General features: G+C 46.3%; 1 long non-coding RNA gene across 1 annotated transcript; it reads right to left on the reverse strand.

Moving 5' to 3' along the window:
• Window positions 1–565: 565 nt before the first annotated feature.
• LOC139604862 (uncharacterized) lies at window positions 566–3,866 on the reverse strand. Its single transcript, XR_011684126.1, has 3 exons — window positions 3,052–3,866; window positions 2,332–2,564; window positions 566–1,817 (listed from the first exon to the last, which is right to left on the reverse strand). It is a non-coding gene; the product is annotated as an uncharacterized lncRNA (long non-coding RNA).
• Window positions 3,867–5,453: the final 1,587 nt, after the last annotated feature.

The following is a 5,453-nucleotide window of genomic DNA, read 5'->3' on the forward strand; positions in this document are numbered from 1 at the left end:
TCTCAACTGTTATTTCCAAATCTCAGCAATTCATAGCTGATCCTTTATGAATGGTTTTGGTTAGACACAATTACTCATGATTTATGGGTGATTCAATTTTTGTGGTTTAGCAGCAATAAAAGCAGTTGTATGAACTAGGTGAAACAAACAACTTGCTTCCAGTAGTGTTGTCCATTAAAATTGGATTCATTACCTGGTGTGCAACAAGCCAATAATTACACTGATTATTTATTTCAGAGTTGCACAAGCCTGGGTGCTCCATGATATTCTGCAAATCAAGAACCCCAACTATCAAGAGTTTTTTCTATTTATACATTTTAGCAAACGAAGGGATTAGTGTTCATTGGCTACAAGTTACATAGTTCTCTTTATAATTAGTATCCTATCTTCTACTGGTTAATGGTTCTCTAACTTCTCATGTTAATTACTCTGCTTGCTCAGTCTTTCTTTTCTTTTGGTAATCCCACTTCTGACACCAATTTAATGTTAAGATCCACTGGAATAATGATAGGCTCTGATTATTAAAAGATGCCTCTGCCCAAATTAAGATGCAAATGAGATCATATGCAAAAGTCAATAGTATGTATTTTATTCAACAGTAAATGTGAAGCAGAGAGACAAAGTGGGGGAGAGAGGGAGAGAGAGAGAGCAAGACAAGGAGAGAGAGGCAGATTAAGTAGAAAGATAGTCACCACCACATGGGTTTCTGTGGTGTCCTGCCGGCCCTTCTTCTGGACTTCTCTGTGGTGGGAGTCCCCTGAGTGTTCTTCTAGAGGTACCACTTCTATACAGTCAAAGCTTTGTTAACCTCCCCTGAGGTCTGAGTTCACTGAAGCATGTCTAGCCCTAACCTTAACAAGGAAATTCTACCAAGTGATTTTTTTTTCCTAACACCTGGACATCACTTACAGCTTGTTTGCTGATCTCTGTTTAATGGATTAAATCTCCCTTCTGGTTGATTAGGCTTGAAAGTTGTCTTGGGTACAAAGACAAGGATGTAGAGTTTTCAGCACTGTCTATTCAAATACTCTTAGCGCCACAGCTATGGGCATGGTTTCAGCAGGGAAAAAATTGTGACCACAACTGGAAGGGGGTCCATTTTTTCTGGCTTGCTTGAGTGAAGGGATCAGCAGATAATGGCACTGTATGACCTGCAAGTCCCATTTGAGTCTTCTAGGATGCTTCTGCAGGACAAGGTGTGGCATTGAAATGACAACTCTGTAACTGCAGCCAGGACCGGTAGGGTTGGGGCTGTTTTTCTTCAGTGCCCAATGAGATAGGCCATTTACCCCCCCTTCTGCCCCACAATGGGGCAGTGACCTGAGACAGTGGTGCCGACACCGAGTCCAGCAGGTAGCAGGAAGAGGCAGCAAAGTGGCAGCACTGACCTCACACACACACCAGTGCTGTTGCAGAGAAGGAGGAGGAAAACTGACACCGCAAGTCCGGAGCTGCCCCAGGCAACACCAGCACCCCCCCATCTGCCACCAGAATTGCTTCATAATACCCTGCCTTCCCGATTTTTTTTTTTTTTTTTGTTCCGGGGGAAGGTGGAACTGGAGGCTTCTCCATCATCTTGTCTTTGTCCTCTGATCCACTGATCCACGCTGGCTGCTGTGGTGGCCACCATCTTGGGAGGAGGGACTTATCCACCATCTTGTTTTCTTTGTTCCCAGGGAGACCACAGCACCTTTGTATCTAGTGATTATTGCTGTTATCTTGGTTGTTGCTGTTTTCCTTTTTAATAAACTGTTGTTTTTTCACATATCTTTTCTCACATTCATCTCTCCTTTTTGGTGAAAGGGGACTTGTTAAAACTAATAAGGGAGATAAGTCATTTTAGAGTCTCCACCCTGTATAATTGTCTTAAACAAAGACAAAAGTACACAAAGATCAAACATTTGAGACTGAGTGGAAATTTTCCAAAGTAGAAATCCATTTTGATTTAGGTGAAATGTACATATTTGAGTTTATTCTGTAGTTTGAGAACATAGCTGTTTAGTCTGACTGCCTGTTCTCGTAAAAAGCCTAGGCTCAGAGAAACTACTTCAGCCAAAGGATAGAGATAAGGGCGTGGGGGGGGGGGAGAGACAGAGAGACAGAGACTGCTGTGAGAACAGGTCAACCTGACCTAGGAATTCTTTCTGATAAAGAAGAACTAGCAGCAAATGTAACGCGAAATTTGTAAAAATGAATATGTATGAACCTATTGTGAAATTGCATGCATATATATTTGAGAGGGGGATAAAAAAAGATCTGGAGTTCCCAGAGGTGCGCATGTCTTTTAAAGAGAGTAATCTCCACATGCATCCAGCACTGTAATAAACATACCAGCTTTACAACTTTCACAAAGTTGTGGAATTTTTGTTTGTTCCCGCAACACATTTTGGCGAGCCAGCCAGGAGAGACCTTCTCTGTCCTCACAGGGGCAGAGTCATAGATGGACCTCCTGAGGCATGCCCCAGGATTTTCCCAGAGGAGCTCCGCTCGTCTCGGCTTGCCTCTTGCGGAGACAGACAAGGACCTGCTGGTGTGCGGAGGATACGGTATGTATTGAGTGACCCCTGGGGGAAAAGAGAGATAGGACGGCTGAATAAGTCACTCAGAGATGTCTGAGTGCTCAGCCTCATTCCTGTGCCTGCAGGCAGACTGGTTGATAGAGCGACTGGACTAGAGACAGGAGTTCACTGTCCGACAGAGCTACCGCTAGCAATTCTGGGGGAGAGTCGAGTGAACCCGTGTGTGTGTGTGTGTGTGGTGTCTGGACAGTGTATCATTGTATAGTTAATGCATTGTGTGGTTAATGTTAATGTGTTTGTAATTGTGCAAGTGAGTGGTGTACAAAAGAGAGCAAGCGAGTGAGTATACCTACACTGCGGGGGGGTTTCTACCTTCGATTGAAGGGGCTGAGTGAGGCCTGAAGCACCGAATAAAGCAGGCTGTGGGGGTGGGGAGCGCCTGGCAGAGAAGTGGAGCAGGTAGTGGAGAAGTGTGGGTAAGGACATTTATTGTGTAAAGGTGGTGATTTGTGTAGATTGTGCACACTCTTACCGTGGCTAGATGAACTCAAGGGGTTCCTCTGCCCCAGTGGTTTGGACTCGACCCCTAGGAGTTTGTGAATCCTGTGAATTATTGGATAGATAGAAGAGACAAATGAGTTCATTTAGAGGGGCTTTATCAGACTTCAGCTGGTACTATAGAAAGTCTGGACTGGGAACAACCTGCCGTAGAGGATTTAGAGTTCCCTGTGATAAATGGAATAGCCTGCCTCTGTGGGCAATTCCTGAGAGCCTTTGGGGCATCGAGAGGCTGGCACCCTTGGTGGGGTACTATTGCAGTGCGGAGTTTGTGAGAGACACTTGTATTGCTTTTCTAATAGGCATCAGGGCATATGCCCCGAGTGTAAATTGAAGTTTCCTGATCAAGCTGATTCAGAACCTAAGATCTTAAAGCTTGTGTGTAGGAGATTGTAGTAAATCCCATGGACCTGGCTAAGGCCCCATGGAGAATCTGAACAATAGGAATGCTGAGAAAGCAAAAGAAATTCCTGTCTCCCTGACCCCCGCCCCATAGCCTATCTCTCTAACCCTATAAGGTTGTTACTTTAACCCTTACTATTGGTCAAATCTGGATTCCCCTAAACCCTTACCATTGGTTAAGTTTGGATTCTCTCCAACCCTATAAAAAGGGCATACTGTAGCCCATTTGGGAGAAGAAGAGCTGTCGCTGGGACCCTTCACAGACTTCCCCAATAAAGCCATCTCTGTGGAACCAGCCAGCGCCTCTCCTTCTCTCTCCGCCGTCTGCTGCAACCTCAGCCCAGGGCACCCCTACCTAGCAAGCAAGAGCTGAAATCCTAAGAGCTTGTGATCACTATAAGATCTGATAATCACCAAGCTTGCTATGGGGGTTGGCCCACGGCGATCGGACTGAGCTAGCTTAGCTTTGGGCACCCTGTCCCCCTGGGGACTGAGCTCCTGGGCTATCTTGCACTGATTTATGATAAGGCCAAATCAGAGGGTTTATTATAGTGGCGCCCAATGATGACGAACCCCCTCAGAGGCGATATTCATCGATGAGCAGCGAAGCCCCCCGGGGTATTCTGTACTGCCTCACCAGACGCCACTACTCCTGTGAAGAGACTTTTTTGTTTTAGAAGAAACTCTACCCGGGAGGGTCAGTTCAACCCTCAAATTTACATCTGAACGAAAAAAAAGTTCAGAGGAGAACTGACGTCAGCAGACCCCTTCCACAGATTCTGGACCCCAAGAACTGTAAGTATAAGTTAGCTAACATTGCGCGCATAAGTTCTGGGCTCTAAACCTTTTTTTTTTCTTTTTTTTTCTTTTTTTTTCTCGTTTTTTTCTGCTGGAAGGGCTAAAATTAACATGGGTACAACTCTTAGTACCTTAAAACTAACTAAAATCGAGAGAGAGATATACTTAACCATCTTAGAAATCTAACAACTTTTCCTTTTCCGCCGGCAAGCTCTCAAAAACTAACCTTAAAAAATTTGTAACATGGATTATTTCGCAATACCCTGAAACTAATAAGGAAGCTGTCACTGAAAATTCGTTTTGGGATAAGATTGGCAACACCATATATATCTCACAAACAAAACAGGATTTTTCTGCAACTAACTATTTGCCTCTATTTCATATAATAACTAAAACAATTGAAAAATGTAACAGAGAAAAAATCTTACGGCTAGCAACAGACACTTCCTCTTCAAATGCTAATGACACTGATAAAGACTCTAAGGAATGTCGCTTGCATGCCTCACATCAGCTCCTGGGTCCTAAAGCTCTCCCCACCTCTGCCCCCCCCACGGCAGAGGCTACGCTGCTCACCACAGCCCCCCCCCCCCCCTCCCCCCCCCCTGCGGGATCAGCGCTGCCTAACTCCCCGCTTCTGGACTTATCTATAACTGCACACTTCCCCCCTCCCTCCGGCTTGGTTTCCTCCTCGCCTCCGGTCCTGGGGGTCCCTCTTCCGGCCTCTGCCGCCCCCTCCCCCGCGCCGGCCCTCCCCCCCGCAGCGGACCATCCCGCCCCTCCTCCCGCCACCTCCACCCCTGCGTATTCCCACTCAGGATTTCTAATCGGGGTGCACTGCCAGATACACCTTGTCTCACCTGGAAATGCCACAAGCCAATCTGGATTGAGCAGTGGCCCCTCTCTAAAGCCAAGCTGCGTGCCCTAAACACCCTCGTGGAAGAACAGCTCGCAAAAGGCCACATAGTAGAGTCTGACAGCCCTTGGAACTCTCCAGTCTTTGTTCTGCCAAAGCCTGGGACAAACAGGTGGAGGCTCCTCCACGACCTTCGCAGAATCAACGAGGTCATCGAGGACATGGGCCCCCTCCAGCATGGCCTGCCCTCCCCATCGATGCTGCCTAGAGACTGGACACTTGCTATAATAGACATTAAGGACTGTTTCTTCAGCATTCCTCTG

Source organism: Agelaius tricolor, unplaced genomic scaffold, assembly GCF_023055355.1.
Source record: "Agelaius tricolor isolate 1412-34295 unplaced genomic scaffold, bAgeTri1.0.p SCAF_56, whole genome shotgun sequence".
NCBI lineage: Eukaryota > Metazoa > Chordata > Aves > Passeriformes > Icteridae > Agelaius > Agelaius tricolor.